Source organism: Oreochromis niloticus, linkage group LG7, assembly GCF_001858045.2.
Source record: "Oreochromis niloticus isolate F11D_XX linkage group LG7, O_niloticus_UMD_NMBU, whole genome shotgun sequence".
NCBI classification, from domain to species: Eukaryota; Metazoa; Chordata; class Actinopteri; order Cichliformes; family Cichlidae; genus Oreochromis; species Oreochromis niloticus.
This window is the reverse complement of record NC_031972.2, coordinates 35,440,457-35,448,513: the sequence shown is the minus strand read 5'-3', so window position 1 is coordinate 35,448,513 and position 8,057 is coordinate 35,440,457. Positions and strand designations below refer to the sequence as shown.

Below are 8,057 nucleotides of genomic sequence, written 5' to 3'. Positions count from 1 at the left end.
GAAATTGGTATACTACCGTTTATTCACGGTATGTCACTGTAAGCCCGCTGCAAGGTAATAAACTGCAATATATTTACCAGTAACTTACCGTTATCACGCATCATCAGTACCAAAAATATTAATCTCTGCTAGAGGATACCGTGTTCCTACAGGCGGTCATTTACTGTTTAACAGGTCGTAATTTACCATAATTTAAGGAAACAGTAACATACTGTAAGAGACTGGAGGGTTAAAAAAAAATTGTATTGTATTAAAAAAAAAAGGTACCATTTATTTATTTATATAAAAACATATATATACCCACTAAAGATCGATTGATCAGATAGATAGATAGATACACACACACACACACACACACACACACACACAATAATTCATGTGCTTTACACCACTTTTTATTTCTGTTCTGATTTTTCCCTGCTGAAATACACATTTCCAAAATCAAGAACTGAAAACATATTTTCATTGAGGAAGCACTTTACTAAACCATGTAATCCATTATTTTCTCAGATGGTTGTACAAACAATAACGATATTATGTCATATCCATATCATGGCAGACAACATATGCTCAAGTGATGAGTTTTCTCAGTTATATTTTGTAGGGTCTTAAACCTACACTGTGAAGTGCCTTGGCATTCATTTTGTTGGCACCATACAAATAAACTGAATTGTAATGAATATAATATCAAGCCTCACACTTCTGCCTTTATATACACTTTGTCCAAAATACTGGCTCACACCACCAAATCAATGCACAAAGCAGGGTCCACAAGGACATGGATAAGTGTGTGTGGTGTGAAGGAACTTGACTGACCTGCACTGAACCCTGATCTTGCTTTGTGGACTGAGTTCATTGATTTGTAGGGTGAGCCAATACATGTGACAATTAAAGTGTAAGTAGCTGACATAATTTTTAACAAACGGGTAAAAGAAGGAAAAAGAAAATCAAAACTGTTGCACTCAAAAAACCTATTGGACAGAGACAGCGTCTTGCAAGATGGCAAGAGAGCTTGTCTCCATTGTTGTTCGTCTTGTGTAAATGTCCAGAAAGCATGGGCCATGGATCATCTGTGGAGACACAGGTAACAACACATTGGTCACTTAAATTATACAAGAAATTCACTAAAAATGGCAAAAACAGTTACCTAATTTGAAGTTTTCCACTCAAATTCAGTAAGCTGCTGGAGGAAAGTTGTGACATGAGGGTTAATGTGAACAACCTTTCGCTTCACAGTCTTTCTGCTTGTCCCAACCTTGGAGGTACATTTTGTTCCCTCTTCAGGGTTTATCCTTACAAAAAACCTTAAAACATGCCACAATAAATAGTAACATACAGTAACATTGAGTTGTGATTTGAAATAATGAGTTACTTAGGGATAATTTATTCATCATCTATCGCAATTAGCTGACTGTTCAAACATAGCTCTGAATCAGTTCCAATGTTGCACACGCTGACTCCTGGTATTCCAGGTTCAATACATAGAATGAACCAAAGAAGACATCGCATCAGCAAAGGTGTTCTCTTTGTCCAGCTCAACAATTACACGGCCCTCTGCACTCACCATCCAGCAGGTGGCGGTCATTGAACTTTGTCCTTAAATGTATAGGGGCAACATGTTGTCATTATGCAACATAAAATAATTTCAATACTTCACTTCTTCACACTGTCTAGATAGTCATAAAGCAAATAGCTACGTACAGTTAATTATTAATGGCCTTATGTACATAAGTCCGTTTTAACATATTATAATTGTACATAATTGGGAATTATTCTGCACATTAAACACACCTAACAAAGAGTCAGTCCAGTTAAATTACCGGAGATGAATCAACTGTATGGTTATTTTGGAGTTTATAGTTTGTTCTGCTGTTAAACTTTACAGTATTGACTTCAGTATTTCTGCTGTTGGTGTAGCTAGATTACTATGTTGATCAGTAATATGTAATGTGAAATGTGATATTGTTACTTTGCTGGATTCACTGAGACATGTCCAACAACCTTGGTTTATAAAGGAAATTACAGAAATTTGAGCTACGAAAAAAGAGACTGGATACCTGCGTCCACGAAAAGCTCCTGTGCCAAACAGAAATTTTAATATGGTCTAATCAGCTCTATTTCATAAATGACTTCTTACCAAGCATAATCAGCCTTGGAGTGATTGGCAGGTTGCTCTCTGCTTCAAGGGACATCCTGGTAGATGTTTCCTGCCAGAAAAAGGACCAAGACATTTTATGTAACAAAAAACAAAACAAAAACAGGACAGCAAGCAACAGCATTAAACCTAGAGCTGTATGTAAGAAGCTTACATCTGCTAAGACAAAGAGGGAGTCTTCATCTTCCTTGTAATACTTCATCATGAGAAGTATGGCTGCTGTGCCAACCTTGTTGTTGGTCAAAACTCCCTCACTTTCTATCTGCTAGATGAGTGTCCTTATACCAAGGTTCCATTTGAGCTTCTGGCTGGAGAAATAGTTAATAATCCTTCTGCCTTTGGTTATGAGGGCCTGACTTAAGCGCTCACTGATATCGATGCCTGTGAGTTTGTAAATGTGGTTCGAAAGACCTTTCCGAGTAAACAAGAATGGCCACTGCTCCTGAATTTCAGCTACTGAAAGTGAGGGACAACTGTTGATAAGCTGCCGCTGAGAAATATATGTGAGTCATGAAGTCATCTACATCAGGTCTCTCCACAGCTCCAGGTCCTTCTGAATTAAAAATTGTTAACAGGATGTGCTTCTTTTCCTCTAAAGAAGCTGGCGTTTCCCCCTCAGGAAGTTCAGCTGGCTGCCAATTTATACAAGCGTAGCTATCCACAAGGCATCTAACTTTTTTAGGTGAGGTTGCATTACTGTTGGGACTGCAGTCTTCCTCATTCCTGGTTCTCTTTGTTTGACGAAGTCTGTGTTGTATTATCTCGATTAACATGTTCAACTCTAGATTTGATGCTTCTTAGTAGTGAATAATGTCCACAACCCAGTCTTTCTCCCTTTTCAGTAAAATCTGCAAATGTTTGAGGGTATCTGTTTACAATGATTTTAGCAACTTCTTCACAAGATGCACGTTTAGGGTTCCTGCAGTGAACTTGCATGGCCTCCACAACAATTCTAACCATACTTCTCCTGTCCTCTGGATGAGCTCTGTCCCCTCTTGTGATTGCATGCGACAATCGGAGTGGAAATCTTTCCCAAGGAATCTGTAAGTGTGAGATCCAAGAGCTGGAGTATTGGTTGTACATAGTGGTGGACGTGGAGGAGGAGGGGTGAGGTGGATGGCTTGATGTTTCAGCTGATGCAGCAGGGCAAGGCTCCAGAGTAATGGTGTCATTCAGGTTCTCTGGTCTGTTGCCATCTAAACAAATAAATAAATAAAGATCATTGGAAAAGTTACCTTAAAAAGCTACTATGTCAACAAATATGTCTTCACTAAAAGATGAACCCTTCAATTAGGATTGAGTAGTAACGGCAAGGCAGTTTTGGGGACCTTGTCTGAAGATGAAAAGAAGCAATCCCAGGACTGCAAAAGAACTACAAACTCAAGGTCTTGCATTGAAAAGACCTTGAGTCAATATATTTTACAGTATGTCACAATTTCAAACCCTTAGTTGTACCACTACCAATGAAAGGTTAATGGAGTTAGATTTAGTGTCTACTTTTGTTTATGTTTTCCGTGTTAAGTATCTACCAGACAATGTGAGCCCCAAAACGCTCTTCAATATTATACTGTCAAAGTACATGTGTAGTATGGTGAAGAGAAAAAAAAAGCTAATCAAGCTAATCAGTGACATATGAGTCTATGAGTGACCTTCAAATCATAGACTCAAGTCTATGATTGTATAGAACCTACACAAACCTCCTTTAAATGCAAGAAGTAGTTTACGTATTTGAATTGGTGTGAGAAAGTGTTTGAGATCTTCCGCCTCCACAAACAAAAGATCACTTTTTTGTTGTACACCAATAACGTCCGTCAGATGTTCTACAATGCAGATTATTTTCTCTCTGTCTAGTGTCAGCAGGAGGCTTGTGAGTTCCTCTTCAATTTCCATCCCTGAAAGAGAATTAAGAGGAAACTGAATGGTGTAGGGAGACAACAAAAAGGCCTGCCATGTTATAAAGAGGTGGTGGGTAATAATCCATCAGACTGTCAGCATTTACACAAACACTTCTTTCTGTAGGGCAACGCAAGCAGTGAAGTCCAAGGTCAATGAGGAGTACTGAGTGATGCAACTCGAGCACAAAGTACAATTCAGAATCGTTAACAAGTATAACAGCTATCTTCCCAAAAACCAAGCCATCATCAGTGTCATCTACAATGGAAACATACTTGGTACCTTTGTAGACAACTGCTGACACATCTAAAGTTTGCCACAGCTTCTTGAATGAGAGCGTTGTAAAGATGAGGATTCTAATCTCTTGTTTCTCCAATCATTTGAACCATAGGTGGAAACATTTGGCCCACTGAGAGGTAGGACTGCAGTAACTGATGCCGTTCAGTCTTGCATAAGTTGACAAAGTTATGCAAGACTGAACTTGTACATGCTTTGAAATACGAGTGCTTGCTCTCAAACCTAAGGGTGCACAAACGAATGAGTGGTCCAAAGTGAAGGATAAGCTCTGCATAATGTAACAAATAGTGATGTTTTGCTTTTAAAGCTTTGTCAGGAAACCTACTGTGTCTCAGATATATATAGTCCTCTATGAAAAAAGTTCTTGATTGATTTTGTCCACTTCTGCTTGTGGAATATTAAATGAAGACAGTTTGTCAGACAGTACTGCAAGAACATTGTGAATTGCACAGCTGAGAAGATCCTGAAATTCCTCTATGATGCTCTGTATAGTGTTGGTTGGTAAGAGCATTTTAGGCTGCATTTTTAAATTACACAAAGCCAACTGTCTTCTAATAGATTAACTGTGTCTTGTCCTTGTATTATGGCAAATTCCCCAATTTCTTGTTGCCCTTGACTGCTGAACTGTCTACTTATGTTTTCGAGAAATACGGCTGCAAAATGATGTTCGGACACTGAAGTATTTAGAGCAATCTTCAAATGGACATAATACTTTTTTCCCATCTTTGATGTGAAATCTGAGATGGGCACAGAGTTGTAAAGTTTTGTGCAGCATACCTACATCCAGGAACTTGACAGCTGAGGTCACCAGTGAACTTATAAAACTCCTCCTCAGTGGTCTCCCTTCTTGTTCGGTGATTCCTAGGCATATGTGAATGAAAGGCAGAAAATGTTCTGAAAGTGGCAGGACAGTTCTCAGTTCCACGAGAAAGCCTATAGTTAGCTACATGTTTGTGGCTTTTAACATGCAAACTGAACAATATAAATTTGTGTGCACGGAAGCCACAAAATTTACAAATACACATAGTTGCAAAAGTTCAATGACCAGTTAACTTTCCTAAATGACATATGCAATGCAAAAAAAATAAATAAATAAATAATAAGAGTATTGTCAATAGGGACCAATTCCCAGTTTTTACATGATCAAAATTATTAACAAAAGGCTTCAATAAACAGAAAATGTGTGCTGACAAAAGACAAGAGAGCAGTGCACAAAAATGAAAAGATATTTGAGCTCGACGCTTTAATGGGTTTAGCCTGACTAAGTCAGCACTCCGCACCGTACAGGTAGTACAAGCACACCTGAAAACACTGACCAGCTAACAGCTTTAATATTGCAAACGTCCAACTTTCTATCAAGTCTCATAAATCCATCGGCAACTATTACCTAACTAGTCTTTTGAGTCTCCACATTCATAGCTATTGACATTTTGTCTTAGCCTTTGAATGAAAATAACCTGGCTGGGTAGCTTAAAAGTCAAAACAAACAGTAATAACAACGCATTTCTGACTTCTCTCGAATAAGTGAAAAAACACTTACCTTCAGACTGATTAGCTGGTGTCAATCCAACTTTAATGTTTCCCATGTCAGTCCGTTTTGGGGGGAAAGTGTTAAGTTTAGTTGTTTCATTTACTTTTGAGATAATCCCTCATGGACGAGAAATTTGGAGTCTAGTCGAGTTGTCACGAATAGCATACGATCTTCAGATATAATCCAATCAACCGTGCATTTAACCTGACTGAACTCCATCCAGTTACCTCTGACTACTTCTAAGTTGCACATGTTAACGGTCCGTAAATTGTCTCTGTTGTTCTTCCACCATCTCATCATCACTGTGTGCTGCAGCGAACTGGATCTGTGGCACAGAATAGTTGATGGTCATGTTGTTCTCCTGCTTTGCAGCTTTGTTTGAGTTTGAATTGCGTCTTAAACGTGCAAAACTAAGAAAAGCAGATAAATATTTTCTTCTTGTTGTTATTTAATGGTGGTTGGCAACCAGCGAAAGGAGCATTAGCCGCTTCGATCAATATCTTCTATCCGCCATTGTTGTTTTGAAAGTGTGCGCCATACGTCACGTTGTACGTCAGGTAAAGGTGTGGTCTCGACTATTGCTCTCCCATTGAGATGTGTAACCAGTGCTACACACACCTGTCGCATAACACGCTTTAAAAACGTAACATTCGTTTTAAAAACACAACCCAACGCGCTAAACATGAACAAACAAAAACACCCGTGTTACATTATCATGTATATCCAGGACATCTCTTCTGAACCAAGATGAAGTGGTGCTACAAGGAGAGTGCATTTTATAGCAGTCTGGCCTGCCACAAAATGCACCGCTAAAAATACAGTTTCTGCTTGTCCCAGAATTTATTAAATTTGAGAGTGAAGTTGTAGGACTGATGCTGGTTAGTGGTGTAGGTTTCATGGATGTGACACCTGAACTTGTGTAAAATGACCACAAGAGCATATTCCGAGACTTCTGGTTAGTTCACTGTAGTTAGGCAGAGGTGTCTTAAAAGTACCACCTTATACAGAAAAAATGAAGTTCCAGTATAAAAAAGAATAAGAAGAGAAAAAAGCTACACCCTGCTAAATCAAGTAACTTTTAAACATTACTCTAAATGTAACATATAGAAAGGAAATCAGTCTAAGTATACGTTACCTAGTAGGTATACTACTAATGCTTCTTGGGGACTACATTGGCCCCCGTTTTAGTATATAGAAGTATACTTGAAATGAACTTTTAGATGTACTTTTTGTTCACTATAACTGTACTAACATAATGTCCTTTCCAGTCTATAAGAGTATACTTAAAATATACTCTACTCTAACACAATACTAAACTTACAAGTATACTATTGATTTACTTTTTAGTTTATATTTGAGTTACTTCTGGTTGAAACATAGTAATTAAAATCCAGTTGAAACATATTTTTCACATGTAACAAATCACTCCATTCCCCAGACAGTCAGATAATAGTTCCAACTATCAGAAGGCTTCCTTTGCAGAGAACTACACTCATAGTTCACATACCAGAATTATATTGCAAACAGGTGAGAAAATGATTTGAGAGTTGAGGTTTATTAACTATTAACCCTTTTCACTCACGGTTTAAACGTTTTTTTTATCCCACTTACTCTGTTCAGAAGGTAAAAGACATTAAACAAGAATTTCTGACAAATTCTTGTTTAAAACAATTATTTGATTCATAGTTGTTTTAATTTTACAGTTAAAGCACTGCAATGCTTGCTGGGTATTTCGTTATACTTCTTAGTATACTTCAGTAATACTTCAAATAGTGTAGCTGCAACTTACTCAAGTTGAAAATGATGCTGTATATTGTAGTTTACATGTGATACTACTCTCACAATGAATTGCATTTTATGGTAATACACTCTGAATGAGGATTTAGGTAATTACTCTTAGAAAACAACAGAAATCCCGATGGTGTAATAGTATAATCTCAGTAACATCACCAATTGTTACATTTGCTGTATTTTACAGCTGTTTCCATGAGTACGGTGAGTTACCGTAAAAATAATGTAATCTCATGGAATTTTCCCACAATTACTTGCAAATGACAGTACTAAACTGCAAACATCCTTTAGAGTTTTTTACTGTTGATTTTGCAGTACTGAGCTATGGAAATTACTGCAAAGGCTAACAGTGTGGAGCAGAGGGCACAATGTTCAGCCTCCTTCTCTGCA

The 8,057-nt window shown here is 37.8% G+C and overlaps 1 pseudogene; it reads right to left on the bottom strand.

Annotated features, from left to right (window-relative positions):
• Positions 1–889: 889 nt before the first annotated feature.
• On the bottom strand, positions 890–6,500 carry LOC109202856 (uncharacterized; annotated as a pseudogene).
• Positions 6,501–8,057: the final 1,557 nt, after the last annotated feature.